Genomic DNA, 21,578 nt, shown 5'->3' with positions numbered 1-21,578 from the left:
ATTTGTGTGCATGTGTCTTTATAGCAGCATGATTTATAATCCTTTGGGTATACACCCAGTAATGGGATGGCTGGGTCAAATGGTATTTCTAGTTCTAGATCCCTGAGGAATTGCCACACTGACTTCCACAATGGTTGAACTAGTTTACAGTCCCACCAACAGTGTAAAAGTGTTCCTATTTCTCCACATCCTCTCCAGCACCTGTTGTTTCCTGACTTTTTAATGATCGCCATTCTAACTGGTGTGAGATGGTATCTCATTGTGGTTTTGATTTGCATTTCTCTGACGGCCAGTGATGATGAGCATTTTTTCATGTGTTTTTTGGCTGTATAAATGTCTTCTTTTGAGAAGTATCTGTTCATATCCTTCACCCACTTTTTGATGGGGTTGTTTGTTTATTTCTTGTAAATTTGTTTGAGTTCATTGTAGATTCTGGATATTAGCCCTTTGTCAGATGAGAAGGTTGCAAAAATTTTCTCCCATTCTGTAGGTTGCCTGTTCACTCTGATGGTAATTTCTTTTGCTGTGCAGAAGCTCTTTAGTTTAATTAGATCCCATTTGTCAATTTTGTCTTTTGTTGCCATTGCTTTTGGTGTTTTAGACATGAAGTCCTTGCCCATGCCTACGTCCTGAATGGTAATGCCTAGGTTTTCTTCTAGGGTTTTTATGGTTTTAGATCTAACATGTAAGTCTTTAATCCATCTTGAATTAATTTTTGTATAAGTTGTAAGGAAGGGATCCAGTTTCAACTTTCTACATATGGCTAGCCAGTTTTCCCAGCACCATTTATTAAATAAGGAATCCTTTCCCCATTGCTTGTTTTTCTCAGGTTTGTCAAAGATCAGATGGTTGTAGATATGCGGCATTATTTCTGAGGGCTCTGTTCTGTTCCATTGATCTATATCTCTGTTTTGGTACCAGTACCATGCTGTTTTGGTTACTGTAGCCTTGTAGTATAGTTTGAAGTCAGGTAGCGTGATGCCTCCGGCTTTGTTCTTTTGGCTTAGGATTGACTTGGCAATGCGGGCTCTTTTTTGGTTCCATATGAACTTTAAAGTAGTTTTTTCCAATTATGTGAAGAAAGTCATTGGTAGCTTGATGGGGATGGCATTGAATCGATAAATTACCTTGGGCAGTATGGCCATTTTCACGATATTGATTCTTCCTATCCATGAGCATGGAATGTTCTTCCATTTGTTTGTATCCTCTTTTATTTCCTTGAGCAGTAGTTTGTAGTTCTCCTGGAAGAGGTCCTTCACATCCCTTGTAAGTTGGATTCCTAGCTATTTTATTCTCTTTGAAGCAATTGTGAATGGGAGTTCACTCATGATTTGGCTCTCTGTTTGTCTGTTATTGGTGTATAAGAATGCTTGTGATTTTTGCACATTGATTTTGTATCCTGAGATTTTGCTGAATTTGCTTATCAGCTTAAGGAGATTTTGGGCCGAGACGACTGGGTTTTCTAGATATACAATCATGTCATCTGCAAACAGGGACAATTTGACTTCCTCTTTTCCTAATTGAATACCCTTTATTTCCTTCTCCTGCCTAATTGCCCTGGCCAGAACTTTCAACACTATGTTGAATAGGAGTGGTGAGAGAGGGCATCCCTGTCTTGTGCCAGTTTTCAAAGGGAATGCTTCCAGTTTTTGCCCATTCGGTATGATATTGGCTGTGGGTTTGTCATAGATAGCTCTTATTATTTTGAGATATGTCCCATCTATACCTAATTTATTGAGAGTTTTTAGCATGAAGCATTATTGAATTTTGTCAAAGGCCTTTTCTGCATCTATTGAGATAATCATGTGTTTTTTGTCTTTGGTTCTGTTTATATGCTGGGTTACATTTATTGATTTGCAAATGTTGAACCAGCGTTGCATCCCAGGGATGAAGCCCACTTGATCATGGTGGATAAGTTTTTTGATGTGCTGCTGGATTCAGTTTGCCAGTATTTTATTGAGGATTTTTGCCCCAATGTTCATCAAGGATATTGGTCTAAAATTCTCTTTTTTGGTTGTGTCTCTGCCAGGCTTTGGTATCAGGATGATGCTGGCCTCATAAAATGAGTTAGGGAGGATTCCCTCTTTTTCTATTGATTTTAAAATTCTTCAGGACCTTCCTTTTTAGGAAGAGTACAAGATAACAGTTGGAATTAGTCATTCAACCATAGAGCATTTGTAAATACAGTTCAAAAAGTCTAAATGTGTAAAAAACAGTAATAACATAGTAAGGCTTCAGAAAAAAAAAAAGACGCGTGCAAAATTTTGATGGAGAAGTCACAGCTATGCAAACTTCCCAAAGACGTACCATAATGAAGTTAAGACATGAACAACTGGCTGTTTTCTTTTTGTTTTTAATTTTTATTTTTCTTAAATTATACTTTAAGTTCTAGGCTATTTTCACGATTCCAGGTGAATGAAGCAACAGAAGTAAGAGTTCTTGTCCATGTGAATGCAAAGGGATCCCCTAGGGTTTAGGAGAAAAGGGGTATACCTGGATGTAGGTCAGCAGCTAATTAGCAATGCCAATTTTCTACACTTCACTTCTCTCTCAAAATGCATATGAGAATAAACAACAAAGTGCCAAATTGCAATAACCTTGAAAACTGTAATAGTTACCAGCAATCTACTAAATTTCAAGAGAGATAAAGAAAGCTAATCAAGGAAAAATTATACAAGATTAATTCATATCCACCCTGAATGTTAGTTCCTTAAAATGTGGGCAACTTGTTGCACAGAAAGTTAGCAGCCTCTCCTGAAATTCTCATAAATGATTGTTTGACATGGTTAATAAAATACAATAAAATGTACTGACTTCAGTAACCATCATCACAATCAAGATTTGAAAAATTTCTATTATACCCCAAAGCTTCGTCATTCCTCTTTGTTTTGCATCACTATGGGTTAAATTACCTTTAAAAAATGTCATATAAATGGAATCACAAAGGATATACTCTTTCTTATCTGGCTACTTTTGCTCAATATGTTTTTGAGATTCATCTGTGTTGCTGCATACATCAGCAGTATGGTGCAGATATACCACAGATGATTCACCAACTAATCAGTTGATGGGCACTTGGGTTGTTTGCAGTTTGGGCCTATTATGAATGAACTTGCTATGCATATTCATGTACAAATCTCATGTTGAGAAATATATTTCTCTTGAGTATTTACCTAGGAGTAGAATAGCTGGGTCCTATGTTAGGTATAGCTTCAACTTAAAAAAAAATTATATATATATATGTGTGTGTGTATATATATATGCATATATATATATATATATATATATATATATATATATATCCTGGTTTTTCAAAGTGACTATACCATTTCACTTTCTCATCAAAAATACATGACAGATTGAGTTCCTCCACATCCTCAACAACACTTGATGTGGCTAGTCTTTTTATTACAGCCATTCTTATTGTTATGTAGTGGTATCTCATTGTGTTTTTAATTTACATATCATTGATGATTTATGGTATTGAAAATGTTATCTCCTTTGTTGAATGTTTCCTAAGTATTTGTCTGCACCTTAATTGTTTGTATTTGTTTGGTTTGTTTTCCTAATTCTTTATGGGATCTAGAAACAAATCACGTGTCAGATAATCATATTGAAAATAATTTTGCCCAATCTGAGGCTTATCTTTTTATTTTTGTAATGAAAAGGAGGAGAACTTAGTTTTGATAACATCCATTTTATCAATCTTTTTCTTTTATATTTCGTGCCTTATGTCTGATCTGAGAAAGTTTTGCCTACCATAAGGTCAAAAAAGTTTCACCTCTGTTGGATTTTATAGTTTTAGATTTTTACATGGAGATCTCTAATCAATTTTGAGTCACTTTGGCGTACAGTGTTAGGTAAAGGTTGGTGCTTATTTGTTTGTTTTTATTTATATATGAAAATAGGATAGAAATAATAATTGAGAATTTAGAAGAGGACAACTTACCTCAGCTAAAAAATAATTTGAACCCCCTGATTTATTAGCTAAAATATGCCAATATCTAAGTAGCCTGGTGAAAGTTTAAAAATGTCTGAGTTAAGAGAATGCCTAAGTACATTTAGGCAAGACAAAATAAAGTTTACATGCACAAGAATAATATCAAGTTGACATAAACTCTTTCTACATCTACATCTACATCTACTCCAGAGGACACTTAAATATCAAAAGAGTTTTGAGGGAGAAATATTGCCACCAAGAACTCTATAACGGCTGTGTTTAAAGGGAAAAGAAAACAATTCTCAGATACACATGTCTCAACAACGTAGTTTGCATGCTTTTAAAAGGTGGGGTAAAAAGCCCTGAGACATATTCCAGCTATTTGAAGCATGTATCAAAATAAAGAAGTTAAGAATTTGTAAGTCATGGCAAAAATAGCATGAGGGTCAGAATAAAGTCAGTTAAGCAGAATTGAAAAAATTAGGACTTAAATTGAACACAAATGCCACATTAATATTTGGAAAAAGACATGCATAATATAAAAATAAAGTAAATCTGAAGCTAAAAACACAGAAATTATATTAAATAGGAACAAACTTATGGATAGAAATAAATGTGTGCTAAATTTTGTACCTTCTTTAGAAAGAATCAGTATAAAGTATATCAATTTAACTGTGATAATAAGAGTAATGCAGGTTTGAGTATGTTATTTAGAAATGCTAATCACTAATATTAATAGAACTATGAAGAGTCGTATAGCTCTCAAGTAACTAAAGAAAGAGAACAAAAGAAACTCTATCCTACATCCTAAAAAGAGAAAATGTAATGGAAACACTTAAAATAATAAAGCATGATTATAAGATTAAACACATAAATTTGATAATTGAAATATGCTAAATTACCTTAATAAATTTTATTAAGATTCAAATGTTTGTCAACAAACAAAATTCAGACACATTCTGATGCAGGTTTCTTGGATTTAGTTTTTTTTATGCTTGACAAACATTTCAGAATTTTTTGCTATAGATAAAAAGTGAAGGATTTAACAAGAGACTTGAGACTTTATTTACTCAAATAACTTTTGTCATCTACTAGCTGTTTACAGCAGACAAGTTAATCTACTTCTCTGTGTTGTGGTTTCCTCAACTGCAAAATGAAAACAATAATAGTACCTAGCGTCTACCTCATAAGATTGTTCTAAGGTTTGCCTGAATTAAAAGATGCAAGGTGGTTGGATGGGGTGGCTATAATCCCAGCACTTTAGGAGGCTAAGGTGGGCAGATCACTTGAGGTCAGAAGTTTGAGACCAGCGTGGCCAACATGGTGAAACCCCGTATCTACTAAAAAAATACAAAAAAGTAGCCAGGCGTGGTGACGCTAGCTTGTAGTCCAAACTACTCGGGAGGCTGAGGTAGGAGAATTGCTTGATCTCAGGAGGCGGAGGTTGCAGTGAGCTGAGATCATGCCACGGCACTCCAGCCTGGGCAACAGAGCAAGACTCCATCTAAAAAAAATAAAAAATAATTTAAAAAGATGCAAAGTGCTAAGGACACTGCTTGTTTATAGTAAGTGCTAAATCCATATTGTTATATAAAGAATTTCAGTTAGAAAACATTTGGAAAGTGAGAAGTAGTACCAGGTGTAAAGTCATCAAAACTATATGCTTGAACTGGGGCTGGCTGGGTATTCAGTTTTTGATGTCACGTGCAGACATTTGTTCCTGAGAGTAGTAGCTCCAGACACCCACTAGGGCGGCGTTGGAGGCGCTGATAAGATTTTCCGAAGCTTTCTAAACAAGCACCTGAAATAGTACAGAATTTGAGGGGCTGGGAAAGGAAGATTTGGAGTTGGAAGGCTTTAACATCATTATATCCAGTACAGTCTGTTCCACTGAGGGACTTTGAGAATAGAAGATATCAGCTATCAAGGACAAAAATAGCTGTTCAATTGACAGATGAGAAATTTCAAATGTTTTCAAAGGAAAACATAGAATAGTTATTTATGATGTTTGAACAAGCAAATAATTATCTTCTCTTTAAGAAAATACAAAGATGATGAATAATGTCTTGGATGCAAAAACGCTTCATTTGCCAGTGTGACTGGCATCCTCTGAATGAGTGGATGGGAAAAGAAAGATAATGGACCAGGAGTGAGGCCCCAGGGCCCATTTAGCTTCTGCTGTGATTATGGATTGAGTGCTCCCTTTCAGAGAAATGCATTCCACATTTGAAAGCAGACTAGTGTAGAGATGAGAAAAAGAAAGTAATATGCAGATTACAGTTGTAACATACGCCTTTGTGCTGATATTTCTCCGACCAAGAAAAAGAAAGGGGGGAATATTTAACGTATATAAAAATCATACCAGGTAATTTTGAATGAGTCAACAGAAGAAAATGCAAAGTGAGAAATCTGATACACAAAAGTCATATGATTTATCAAAATGGAAGAGCAGTAAAAATACTTTCCATGCATGTGGATAGGAAAGGGATATTAAATACATTTAGAAAAGAAAAGAAAAAAAAAGGAAAAGAAAAGAAAAGAAGTGCTGAGCTTTTTCAAGTGGTGTATTACCTGTGGTTCACACCCAGGCAAGTATTAATTGTCGTGAACATTAGTTACGGGTGATGAATATCAGCTTCATGCGTGTTCTGCAGACTCTCCCTCCTCAAGCAGCAGGGCAAATTCAAGCAAGCTGCAGTTTATATGCCTGCCACTGAAGGTACAGGGTTAAGCAGAATCAATACAAACATCTGTTGCAGTATAACTTTCATGTTTCAACATTTAAAAGGAAGACACAATGACTAAAGGGAAGTTTCTAATTTTTCCTACTCATGTTGAGCCTTTTGTGAAGGGAGTGTGCTGAAAATATTATTTAGAATGAAAAAAAGTGCAGATTATGAAAATAATATTATGCAAATGAAAAAGTAGAAAATAAAAAGAGAGAAGTAGACACAATTTGTACTTTGGTAGTGATTAGGAAAGAATGATCTGAGGAAGTGGAACTTTTGTCTAAGAGGAAAAAGGAAATCAGAGTAAGGTGAAGAATGATGGTATATGGCTTCTTAAAACCTTCCTATATTTTGTGTTTAAAGAAAATGTAACAGCTTGAATGAAAGATTGCAGGTCATGTGTAGGAGAAGGGGATAAAGTAACTCAACCTCTGAAGGTAGTAGAGTATAAGACTTTTAGACCCAGTTACTTCAATAAATAAAAAGAACAAACTACAATTACAAAGAAAAATATGTACAGGGGAACAGAAAGATATGCTAATTATAATTTGAGACTAAATACTCTGTGTAGCATATACAGGCAAAAAACGCCAAGAGATAAATGTTTCCAAAATTAATTAGTCAATTAATTAATAAAACAGAACAAAGAATAAAAAAGTAAAAGGAAACAAACTTTTAGCACACGGTTATTTAATTTTAAGTAATTGATATTCAATTTCTGTAGAAACTTTGTTGGACTGGCTTATGGGAGTTGGATTGTAACTATGTATAATATGTAAATAACTTTTAATATACTTGAAGGATTTAAAAAGACGGATAGTAGATATGAAAGTGCTGTACAATGAATATCATTACAGACACTAGGAATGTTGAAAGGAATACCCAAAGAACATTTCCAATTCTTGTCTCATGTCATCTGCTTATATGTATTTAATTTCCCACAGAGGGTCACTTTTAAAATATAAGCCATTCCTTATTGAATTTACTTTTTCAACTTATCTTTTTTCAAAGCACTCCCTCTTAGGATTTTTTATATAGTGGGATTCATTTGCCTGCTTTTCTATGTTTATGTTTATTGTTTTTGTCATCCAAAGATTCTAAAAGGCAGGAAGCATAACCATTTACATTGCCTAGTCCGGAAGAAGTAAATATTATCATACAATAATAATTGTCAGAGATTAATTCACTGGGTGATATTTAAAACAATTCCATTTTGGAAAAGCAATTCAATTTCAATTTCTTATCCAGCTTTCATCTTCTAGTAAAATTCATGGTAAAACTGGATAAGTCTTTTTAATAGGTAGTCAACTCTCAATTACCCTGCAAATCTTGCTTGCAAACACTGAATGTTCTTACAAAGATGTCACTTTGACCACATTTTAAGAATCCTCAGTGGCTCTCAGTCATTGAAGAAAGGGTTTTACAAAATATGGGTCCCAAGTTTATGGCTTTAAAAGAAATACCAACAACACCATGGCATAACTATGAAACTCCTTTTTGTTTTTACTGTGATTCAATTTTGCCAGAACTACTCATTATAAAATTTCTTCAGCCTGTCTCATGTACTTTTGCATGCTCATTATTTTGCTTAGAACCCACTTGTTAGAATAGCACATTATTGCAATGTTTCTTCATGTCAGTGATAATCCAAAAGTTTCAACAGAATAAGCATCAGTTCTATGTACTGATATTTTAGAACAAATTTTATAATAAAAAAGATCAAGATTACCTTAAATGTACATCAGAAACTAAGATTTGGGGGAAAGAAAAGAGAACAGGCAATACTCTCAAATGGAAACCGAATAGTGACCCAACTGCCAAGTTTTGTCCATTGGACTTCATAAGAATCTCTACACACTGTACTGTCAACAGGATAAGCCCCAGCATTTGCATTATAGTTTCAAAGCTCATTCCAGCAAAGCTATATCCAGTAGGCAATTTCCCCTGTAGATAGCATGTGCAGTTTCATTTTACCTGTCTTCAGACTGACACTTTGCTCATTATAGTAGTAAAAAACACAACCCTGGATGGAGATTTAATTTGCTAATGAGACAAACAATGTATGAATAAGCATGTACAGCTGTGTATGTGCACCCAGAGGACCACCCAGAACATGCTTACTAGTGACACTTCTCCCTACCTTCTTATGAATAATCATGTAAGACCCCCATAAAGGGAGTTTCCCAAGTAACAGTCCACACTGTCTCATCCTTAGGAGCAGCCTGTCTGAATTGTCTCTCATAATGTACTATCTATTCTGTGCCTAACTTTCAGATTATTCTTTGTTTTTGGCAATAAATTGCACTATACTGCATCTTCTTTGCTGTGTGTCTCTTGTTTAAATTCCTTTAAACCAAGAAGACAAGAACTGAGGTTTCACAACAACTGTCAACAACTACAGACCATCATCAATTCTTGCCTGGATTCATGAAGAACACTTTGCTATCTGGTTCCTAGTCACTCCTCTATTTCTTCTGTGAACTCTCTGCCTTCATCCCTCAGTGCTATTGGCAGGTGTCTGAAACTACCCTGTTTCCTATATCTCCAGGCATTTGCCCATACTGTTTCTTTGGTGTGTATTGCCTTTCCCAATGTTGCTTTCTTTCTACTGTTTTCATGCTTCAGGACTGGGCTTAAATACTACTTCTTCCAAGAACAAAACAATGTTCCTAGGGCTGCTGTAACAATGTACCACTAGCAGGGTGGCTTAAACAATAGAAATTTATTGCTTCACAGTTCTGGAGGGCGGAAGTCCAAGATCAAGCTATTGGCAGGCTTGAGTACTGTGAGGGAAAACCTGTTCCATGCCTCTCTCCTGGCTTCTAAAGATTTGCTGGCTATTTTTTGCCATTTTCTGGCTTGTAGATGCATCACCCTGATCTCCATCTTCATCTTCATATGATATTTTCCCTGTGTGTGTGTGTGCCTCTCTCTCTGTAAATTTCTCATTTTTACAAGGGCACCAATTATATTAAATTAGGGCCCACCCTGTAGAAATCCTATCTCCAAATAAGATCACATTCTTAATTACTGGGTGTTAGGGGTCAAACATTTCTTTTTTTAGTGGAGACATAAACACAAAACAAATAAATGTGCTAGTCCTTCCAGGAAACCTGCTAGATTACTATTTAAATTTCAAAGCCTTTTTGTGTTATTGTTCATGTATCTCAGGATTGAAATTATCTGCTTATGTATTTATCTCCCAAGTAGACTGTAAGAAGATTAAAAGAGAGAAGACACTGTAAGGTTTATATTTTTTAGCACAAAAGGGGCAAAAGCATTTGCTTAATAAATAAGTAAACGGACCCTTGGAATTTCAAATAAATTTTAATTTACCTTGAAAAATGTTTTTACAAGATATTACAGTAGACATGGGGTGGGATTCAGAGTAATTTCCATCACAACATGACTTTTGATCTTGGCAAGTGGCATGTCTACATGCAGTACATGGACATGTCTTAGAGGAAACACAAGGTATAATTATGCGCGTTAAACTTTAGCTGTATTTTGCTCTTCCTCCATTAACAGGGCAATTCAAAAGCTTTTTAAAGAGGATTTGGAAATCACAGAACTGCTAACAAACCAGGCGTTGAGACTGGAGTTAATAGGTGAATTTGTATAAGCATTTTCTGGATATTATTAACCGATTTCATCTATTGGGCTAAGTGTATTTTTAAAAAAATATTCATGTTCTTATGAATGTATATTCTCAAGAACTACAGGATTGTTATAGTTATGAATACATAGAATGAGTATGGATGTATTAAGTTGATGATTCAGATTTTGAGCAACATTCAAAGAATCCACATGGCAGCCAGAGTGTCCTTGTCCTTAAAAATCTACATTAAATTGATTGAACCCCCATTTTATAAGATGAAGAAAGTTCAGACTCCCCACTGTTTTAAAATATTGTGGGGGACTTGTACTCCCATAACCAATTCTAGCTATATCCCTATTTCCAAAGAATTATATCAGTTTATGAACTATGTTTCTCTTAACTAGGTGTGGTCTGTATTCAGTTGTGAATTGTTGAAATTGATATAAAACTTACTCTCCCTTAAGATTAAGAATCAACACACACACACACCAGACCCTGTGCCACTGGAAAACCTTAAAAATGTTCTGGGGACATAGAAGAGCATTAAACATTATATAGGAAAATAGATATTCTTCTCTTAAACCCTTTCTCAGTTGACAGCCTTGAGGGGCTCTCACTTGCCTTTTAATCACATTGAAACAGTGTTTTCCCATCCTTCTCCCCATCCTACCACTTCACCCCCTCATTCTCTTTGTACCTCCAGTCTACATTTATCTCAAATTCTTTATATCTTACACTAAATTCGACTTCCCCCAGTTCAGATGTCTAGCTTCAGCTTATTGTTGCTTACCTAACACCCATCAGAATATTTGTGCAAACAAAAGCAATAATCTGTTTAGCAATGTGAAATCAGAGACTCTGAAGGTCTCAATAAGATCACTGTATTAGAAAGGTCCTATGGTAGGAAAGAGATTATTTTTCTTTTCTTAGAATTAGAAGCCAAAATTTTGATTTTGTTTTTCCTCAATGTGTATACCTTTAATATATGCAAATATGAAACAATAAGACATATTTACTTGTGATTGCTCTTAACTGAATCCAATTCTATGTCTCATCCAGTTCTATGCCCCAGCACCACTCCCAGGTAACAAAGAGCTTCGACTCTCAGACTCTCAGATCTCTTTATAGGTAAAGAATGAATCAGAGAGTAGGATAGAACTAGAGAAACCAAAAGCAAAGAAGGGAGGATTTAGCAAAGTACATAGATCAAACTATTTAATAAAGAATGAGGAGAGAGCAGAAGAGGAGAGGCGGTAAAGAGAAAAAAATATATAGCACTTGCTGGAAATTGAAAGACAGCCTCACAGGAGCAGACCTCAGCAGCTGCTAAGGATAAGCACTAGGGAGGGAGAAGAAAGCTCCTGAGCAGTCTTGCACTGTAATTTGGATCCCCTTTAATGTTCTTAGAGACTGCAAACAAAGACTGCAATTTTCTTTTTAATTATGACTTCATGGCTCAGCTGTCCATCTTTGAATGTAATTCCACAGGTGAGAACAGGACAGAAGTCTCTAGGATTTGTTAGAATCACCTTTACAAGGCCAGGCACAGAGGCTCATGCCCGTAATCTCAGCACTTTAGGAGGCCAAGGCGGGCATATCACCTTAGGTCAGGAGTTCGAGACCAGAGTGGCCAACATGGAGAAACCGCCCCCCCCACCCCCCGCCCCCATCTCTACTAAAAATACAAAAATTAGCTGGGAATGGTAGCAGGAACCTGTAATCCCAGCTACTCAGGAGGCTGAGGCAGGAGAATCGCTTGAATCCAGGAGGCAGAGGTTGCAGTGAGCTGAGATCACACCACTGCACTCCAGCCTGGGTGACAGAACGAGACTCTGTCAAAAAGAAAAGAAAAGAAAAAAAAGGATTAATAAGTGCAATAGAGAAAATAAATAAATATGTATAATTTACATTTAGAACAAGTGCATTTACTATATTTGGAGAGGATATTAATTAGGAGAAAAAATGTCATAGAACTGTGAATAAGCTATGGTTTGTGTTTTTCTTTTGTGACTTCCAGCAAACTTTGAAAGAGCATTGTGGTAAATTTGTAGCATATAAACTATCATTTATATTTTTCTTTTATGAATTGTATGTATGTATGTATTTCTGAGACCTCACTCAATCAAGTTGTTTGTACAGATTATTTGTTCTCGCCCAGTGCTTTTATGCCACATGACTGACCACTTTCATATGATAAAGAAAAACTTGCTGTAGTTGTAGCATATTGCATAATTTGAAATTTTTATGGACCTAATTTCATAATTAGGAAGTAAAAATAAAAACAGCAGATGGAAGAGAGAACGGAGAAAGCGGACTTCGGCAGTGTCCCTTGGATGGCTGGATGGGCAGATTGTAGGAAACTGGAAAACAGCCATTAAATTGCCAAGGATGAAGTCACCAATCAGTCATAATCGACTGACTGTCAAACCACAACCCTGTTCAGATTTCTCACGGACTTCAGTCCCTTTCTTATTTTTGTGAATGAAATTCCAACAAGGCAAATTTTTTAGTGAGACAGACCACAACTCAAAGATTTTGAAATTCTCTTTACCCCAGTGATTTCTTGTATCTTTACCCTGGTCTTTAAAATTCATATCATTCTTGCCTAAGATGCCAAAAAGTCAAATTTTTATAGTTTGAAGAAAACTGAGCTCTTTACTTGTTTACTCTATCATTTATAAGGTACAAATACATTCCAAGTATCTTATTTTAGTGTGATACGTGATTCACATATTACTGAGATAAAGGAGAAAATTAAGTTATTTTTGACAATAAAGGCTACTACAAAATTGCAGAATGTATAAAGGAATAAAAAGTAACAAGCACAGACAGTTTTTCAGTCCTAAAATTCACTTTTTATTCCTTATAACAATATTTAAGGAATATTTTCAATTATTTATTTAACAAATATTTATAATATTCTTATTAGGCACACTAAGTAAAGTCATCTTCTAGATCCGTAAATCCAACCCACCCCCTACAAAAAATTATCTGGAACAAAAACTGCAAGAATCACAGTAATTTACAATAGTTCTAGATGAAGGCTAAACATTAATCAGATTCCTAATGTTAAATTAAGTGTGACCACATAGGCAGGGACATGTAAGAACATGGCAACTCCCAGAGGAAAGTTGATGAAATGGCAGTTCTTCCTTTCGTTTCCTTTCCTTTCCTTTTCCTTTTTTCTTTTTTTTTTTTTGAGATGGAGTTTTCCTCTTGTTGCCAAGGCTGGAGTGCAATGGCACGATCTTGTCTCACTGCAACCTCTGCCTCCCGGGGTTCAAGCGATTCCCCTGCCTCAGCCTCCCGAGTAGCTGGGATTATAGGCATGCGCCAACATGTCCTGCCAATTTTTGTATTTTTAGTAGAGATGGGGTTTTGCCATGTTGACCAGGCTGGTCTCGAACTCCTGACCTCAGGTGATCCAGCTGCCTTGGCCTCCCGAAGTGCTAGGATTACAGGTGTGAGCCACCACACCCAGCCAGGAATGGCAGCTCTAAGAAGAGGCATGCTAGCCTGAGAAGTGGGGAAGCAAGGTAGACAGCAAATTAATGTATGTGCACAAAATGGGTTAAAGGAAACTTGCTGAAGAGATAGGCACTGTGAAAGGACCGGGACACAAGTTAATACGTGTTCTTCCTACATTAGATATTAAAAATGGTAATATTTATAATGATCAAAACATCAGCTACATAGGCCTATTTCATTTAAATTTCATGATAACTTGATAAGTAGGTGTTGTTCTTCAATTTTACAGATGAAGAAATGTATATTTTTTGTGTTCAGGCCATGTATTCAAAATTATAGAGCTAATAAATCACAGAACTCATACGTATCTCAGTCTTTTCCTTTGATCAAGCTGTAACACTTCCTGCTTGTACATATATGTAGACATATAGCCAGACTTTTGAGATTGCTGCAGAACTAAGTTAAGCCCATGGTAGGTGAATAGAGAAGGATACCGATAGATATTGGAGCAAGCTAATAAACAAACATGAGCATGGGAGGAAGGATGATGGGGAGGAGGGAGGGGGAGGAGGGTGGGGCAGAAAACAACTCTTAAGCAAAGTATTATTTTGGAATTTCTCTTTTTTTAACAGTTAAACAGAAGATTGGTTGTGATCTCAAAAACAAAAAAGACTATCCATCTGAAATTTAAAACAAACAAAAAACTGAAACACAATCTTCACCTCCTTATATGGTAGGATTATCTTTAATGTGTTGGCACCACTACTAGGTTTCCTTTCCAATAACTTACCACCCCGGAACTGCCTCTTGTTTCTTCCCTTGGAAACAACTTTGTCAGTGTTCTCTATAATGGAAAGGCCAATAAAAATAATTTACATACAGCATATCATGTCAAACACAAGTAACTGTATTCTTATTTAAAATACTAAAAGCTACCTCGAATTTTATTTGCTTATAGCTAGTGATTTAGGTAGTACACCACAAAATGAAAGTTTTCCCTTGGATTATTAACTGTTTTTATTCAGTTATCTGATTTATCTGTCTAACCACTTTGGAAAGAAATGCTTCTGTGATGCACACAAAATATATGCCCCCAAAGTGTCCAGTGAATACATCATTGGTTGAATAAATGTATTTTGAAAAGGAAACACTTTGTTATCCTCTCCAAGCATGCTCAAAACAATGCATACTTTCCCTGATTAATCAAAGTCTTCATATTACAGAACAATTATCATTCATTTTAAAGACTTTTATTTTACTGTAAAAAAGTATGGAGCAATAAGGAGTTATGCCTGCAGAAAGGAAAAAAAATGCCATTTTAAGATGAATTGAAAGAAGCATAATGTAACCTAGCAAAAGAAGACGGTTTTTTATGCCAATTAAGCAATGTATGGTAAAGTAAACAACAATTAGGGTCAAAATTGATTATCACAGGAATTTTCTACCTTCTGTAAAAAACAGAAAAAGACAGGCAAAAGAAAAGAAGGAAAACTACCGATTGAAATTATATTACAAAAAATTAGTGGGTGATGCTTGCAACAGATATCTTCCTCAAATTTTACCTATCTGATTCTCATTCCAGGGGAGGGATAAGGATTTAGAATTGAGTAAATCTTAGGGATATCTGAAGCACAATTTACACATAACAATAATAAAATACTATTCATATATTTCCAAGTGGGGAAATCAAATCATCAATGTTTTGCATTTGGAAGAGTTTTTTGGTTTATAGTAGATTCATTTTTACAAGGAATATTTTTAAAGTCAAGTACTAGGAAAGTAAAATTATTACAATAATTTGGGTTTTCAAAATCTGTGGTGAAGAGGGAAAGAGAAAGGTAGAGCCACAGCTAGTTTTTGTTTTAATTGTGAAACGCAAAAGATACTGGCAACCTGAGCTATCAAGTTCTAGAAAGCACAAATTATTGTTAGTTTTAATATCATTATCTTTCACTGAATTTACTGTAAATATTAGAAACTCAATAATTACTGGTTGAATGGATTGAAGGATGTGTTTAGAGTAAATAGATTCTATGTGTAAAGTGAGTACCTGAATAACTTTATTCTTTACCTCTACAGGGTAGAGATGTTATTGCGTCAACCAATTTCAGCTAAGCTGGAAAAGTTTTTTAAAGCCGGTCCTCAGCTGTATCTTGATAGCTAAACAATTGTTGTTGTTTATTTCTAAATGGATTATAATTGTGATAATTAATTTGTAGGGTAGCAAAGATGTTTTATTTTTTAAGAAAAAAATTCTACTGCTGAAATTTACTTGAAGGATTGAAGTTAGTGAGACTTTATAAAGTCAGAATTAGCTTCATAATATGTGAAAAAGATACCACCAGGATTTTCGTGAATGTTGAGTTTTGCTGACTTATTTACTCAGGCAACAAAGTTCTTAGGAACCTACCATATGTTGGGCTCTATGAGCCAGATACTATGCAAATAAGAACTATTCTGTCTTCCAGATATTCCCATTATGGTAAAAGCAGTTAGGTAACTTTAAACATTATAGGAAACTAACACAGATTGAATAAAATGGGGGATAGAGGTACTGTAACCAGTACAGGATGCTGATGCACCAAAGTTGGCTAGGACAGGTCGGCAAAGGCTCCCCAGAGTAAAAGACATTTAAACCAAGTCCTTGACCACAAGGAGCTGATGTTTACCAGATGGACAATTAGAGAATGGGAAGTCCAACCAGAAATTAGGTGAGAAGGAATTGCCTTCTCATTGAGGTGAAAGAGAGCATGACTCCTGGCAGTGGATAGGAAATTTGGCAGCTCTGGAATGTAAAGCAAAGGTAGAAAGGAGAACAGGAGTATGCAAATGTGGATAGGAGATAAACGAACAGATTGTGAAAGACTTTGGATGTTGTGGTCAGAAGTTTGTACTTTGTACTGTTATAATAAAAAGGTAAAGAATGATTTCATTCATGGGAACAATGTGGTCAGATCTGTGTTTCAGAAAGGTTACACAGAGCCAGGGTAGTGGCCAGGCACATGGAGCAGAACTGAAAGCAGAGATCTTCTTAGAAAATTCTTACAGTAGTCCAGATGAGGAACGATGATGGCTGAACCAAGGCAGGGCAGACATACTAGTTTTGATTGTTGTTACCAATACAATGAGAAGTTCGGAGTGATATGAAAACTTCTCTACTGTGCCTTTTCTAAATATAAGCTATGGCATTTGCACTGAAAAAAAATCGTATTTTATTTTATTTATATATATATTTTTTGAGACAGAGTCTCACTGTCTCCAGGCTGGTGTGCAGTGGCGTGATCTTGGCTCCCTGCCACCTCTGCCTCCAGGGTTCCAGCAATTCTCCTGCCTCAGACTCCCAAGTACCAGAGAATTTTTTGTATTTTAGTAGAGACGGGGTTTCACCATGTTGGCCAGGCTGGTCTTGAACTCCTGACCTAGTGATCTGCCCACCTCGGCCTCCCAAAGGGCTGGGATTATAGGCGTGAGCTACCTTGTCTGGCCTAGTCTTATTTTAATTGTGACCCTGTGGAAGTTGTTTCTGCTACCATATCTGGTAGCTAAACATGTGAGATTATGTTCCAGATATGTTACTATTTTACCAAAGAATGAGAAGCACCAGGAGTTCAACTTTTCTAAAAGTGATACACTCAATGGTCTTATTAGAGGGGAGGGGCAATGTAATTACATTGATTAAAACAGAGCCTCTTTACTCAGCAATCAGTAAGTACACCTTGACAAGGTAATAATATCCATTTGCTCTTTATAACCTTTTTTTTTTTTCCTCACTAGGTTGGGTTCCTTTATTCCTACCAATACGGGGCGTTCATTCCATGTAGCTAAATATTGCTGTTTATTCTTAGAGTGTATCCAAAGTTTTCGAATATTCTTTTTTAAATGTTTTATAACTCCCAATACTATTCATTCACCCACAAAATATTCTAATTTTCATAACATCAGTAATTCAGGCTATTTCTTTCTTTTCATATATCTCCTCTAATTAAGCACAATCAGATATTTTACCTAGGTATGTGTTACCTTGGCTCAGTCCACTAGTATTTGCACTGCTCCCATTTCTTGAAAAATACTATTTTTGATGTTTAGCATTTGTAGACTATCCACAAAACTTATCAGAGAGAGCAGAGTCTCTGAATATATCACCTATGTTTTTATCTTAAAATTTCTATCAAGGAAATTAAGTCTTAACCACTAGATTTAATGTTACCTAATTATGCATTTCTTCATTTTATAACTCTACTACACATAATTTTATTCAATGGAGACTGCAAATATCCTAGTCATAATAGACATGTGGAAATATCTATTTTATATCAACTGAGCAGAGAATTATAAAAATATATAAATATATATATTAGTTAACATGTGTTTAATGTGGAACAGTTCATTCTAAAGAATGTTCATGGTGGATGATATGCATTTATAAATTCTTTTTAAGATTCTAGGGAGATGGTTCACAAATTTCTACAAAATTTTCACCTTGTAAGAAGTATTTCTTGATTATATATTTGCTTCTCTTATCATGTTGACTCTACAGCTTTTCAGCAAGAAAGTGTGGTTTCAAATATGTAATCCTTTTATTACTTTCTCATTATTTAATAGGAATGTGGTGATGTACCAGTTATACGGAATGTACTTCAAGAAAGTAAAACATGTTATTTGTTCTTAGAAGACCCTGAAATAAGAAAGAAACAAAATGTTACGTTACCGGGAATCGCACAATCCAAATGGAGAATAATAGTACAATAAGGAAAGAGGAGAAGCTTACAAATGAAGAAGGAAAAGTATTAGATAATGTATATGCTCTAAAGCCCTGGCACCAGTATTTGCTAATACTTTATAACCTGTTTTTATTATTATTGCAAAGATTTTCTGAAACTATTTATTTCTTCTTTAGAAAAGTATTTGAAAATATATAAATACTAAGGATTTCATTGGTTAGAGTCAGATATTACCATATAAACCGAAAGAAATATTTATAAACATAGTTGCTTCATCTATATATATAATGCTTCTAATAATATAGTAACATAAATATCTACTATTTGTGTATAAATACATCAATTAGAAATTATTATTTCATTTATTTTACGGATTAAGTGTAGATTAAGTAACTTAAAATGCCTGTAATTTCTATGCGGTATATAATTTTTCAATTTCAAAAATTGTGAATATTTGTGAACAAAATTGTGGTGCAAATATGTTTTTAAACTACTGTCCTATACAAAATGATTTAGAAAATGCTCTTCAATTCCTTTTTATCTCTTAGATCACCAGTGTTGCAATGAGCTTACTTTATTTAAGTGACTTTAAAATATACATTTTTTATATTTTTTGATGTTTTATAACTTGACAAAGTTCATAACTTGCCAAGTCATATATTTGATAAACTTTTATATTCTGAATCATTAAATATACTAGAATTTCTTTCAAGTGCTAATTCCCCAAACATGGAATCTTCATTAGCTTGCACTTCTAAAATAAGCTGGGAACTACATTTCTTTTTCCATTGCTTTGGTACTTTCCAATAAATAGGTGGCATGATGCATGTTTTTATAGCATCCTTGAAATTTCTTTATTCAATTTTTGACATGTTTCCTAGGAACAGACCCAATCCTTTTCTGAAAGAAAATTTTTGAGGGTAGGTGGAAGGGCAGTTTTTTTTCTTTTTTTTTTTGAGGCAGAGTCTCACTCTGTCCCCCAGGCTGGAGTGCAGTGGTGCAATCTCGGCTTAGAGGGCAGTTGTTTTTGTGGGGCAATCAAACATAGGTGGTCTTTTTGCTGCTATATTTTTTAAAGTATACATATCTGCTTATTAAAAAATAAAGCATCAGACTGAGGTCTGTGTACTTGCTTGTTTTTTTTTTTTTTTTCGGAGTAGTAAATGGCACAGTTTTTGTAAAGCACTTTGAACAATGCTTTATACAGAGTATAGTAAAAGCTCAAAAACAATAGCTAAAAAGAAATGAGAAAAAAAGTTCTGTTTTTTCATTAACACAAATTTTCAACATGGAAAACTTAAATTTGAGTATTAAGTTTTCTATATTCAAATTCAACTAAGTACAAGATACTTTGAGTAGAAAATGTCCACAGAATACTGCCTCATTCACCAATAGTAATGTTTTTCACCACCACACACACAAAACATCATATTACAGAGTAAAAAAAAACCCGTTTTGCAAATTAAATTGCAATGTTTGTTTTAAAGTCCTGTAGCAGTTGTCCAACCTTTTGAAGGAAAATATGACTATTTTCTATATACTTTAGCTTAATTTCTAAGACTTCGTTCTTGTGCTTGGTGAGTTGAAGGAGCTTTGAAAGTTAAGGATAGAAGCGCAAATATGTAAGACAAAGAAAAAATTTGCAGGTAATTGCAGCCTCTATTAAAGTCTTAATTAAAGGGCACTAGGAAAGCGAATTAGCACATCTGAGATTTTAATCAAACTGCTATTTCAACCAATTTATTAATTGACTCCAGGATTAGGTTGTAATGTGCACTGTTAAGATGTATGTGCGTGATCTGAAAACCCTGGGACTGAGTGCACTCTTATTTCAGGAACAACCAAATTGAAATGTGCATTTAAAAGTGATCTCCTAGTTCTACGGGGATAATTGTAAATCTTGTAATAAGCATTTACTATTTTGTGCCTACAATAACCAAACCTAAAATATACATATATATTATATATATATACACATATATTATATATATATACATATATATTATATATATACATATATATTATATATATATACACATATATTATATATATATACACATATATTATATATATATACACATATATTATATATATACACATATATATTATATATATACACATATAATATATATACATATATATTATATATATACATATATAATATATATGTATATATATACATATATATAATATATATACATATATATTATATATATACATATATAATATATATACATATATATTATATATATATAAAATTTGGAATTCAGCAGATACTTGTTGAATGGCTGAGTGCTTATAGATACGTCTTGATTAATTTAAAGACAAAACTTCTTGAACCCGTTGCATTCTTGATTTGAAATATGGTTCAGTCTTAATAATACTTATTAATTGGATACAAATAAAATTGATTTTCAAATATCTTAAAGCCATTTGTACTACAACCAAAAGGCATTGTTAAAAAATATAGAATAATCTTATACATTTCAATCTGAACATTGTGCATGGGGCTTATTTTATCCTAAAGGCTTCAATGAAGATTACCCTCTGTATTTTCGAATGTACAATATTAAAGGTGGAGAGAAACAACCTCACATTGTCCTCTTCATAGAAATGTATTATAATAAACTTATTACAAGCTTTAGAGTGAAATATACTTTCATCTGCTGTAGATTATGAGTTAATTTATTTGAATTACAAAGGGGCAAACTCAATTCTGTTTTAAATTTCTCTTCTACCAGATGATTTTAAACACGAACCAGTGTTCTTATTCCCCTAGGCAAACAGGAAAAGGCATTCACCTCTACTTTAAATATAGTTTTTTGAATTCCTGGTGTTAGGGTTGGTGAATATCGAAGTTACCAGCGGTGAACCTGTACAGGTCTGCTGCAACCTGAATTCTTGCCTCCTCAGAAGAAAAAAATTGACTGAGGAGCATAAGGCAGAAGAAGAGACCGAGGTAAGTTTCAGAGCAGGAGTAGAAGTTTTTTAAAAGGCTTCAGAGCAGGAAAGAAAGAAAAGTACACTTGGAAGAACGCAAGCAGGCACTGTTGAGGTCACATGCCCCATTTAACCTTGAACCTAGGATTTTATATGCTGGCCGATTTCAGTGTCCTTCACCC

Source organism: Gorilla gorilla, chromosome 11, assembly GCF_029281585.2.
Source record: "Gorilla gorilla gorilla isolate KB3781 chromosome 11, NHGRI_mGorGor1-v2.1_pri, whole genome shotgun sequence".
Classification (NCBI taxonomy): Eukaryota; Metazoa; Chordata; class Mammalia; order Primates; family Hominidae; genus Gorilla; species Gorilla gorilla.
The sequence above is the reverse complement of the archived record's forward strand: the minus strand, read 5'-3'. Positions refer to the sequence as shown.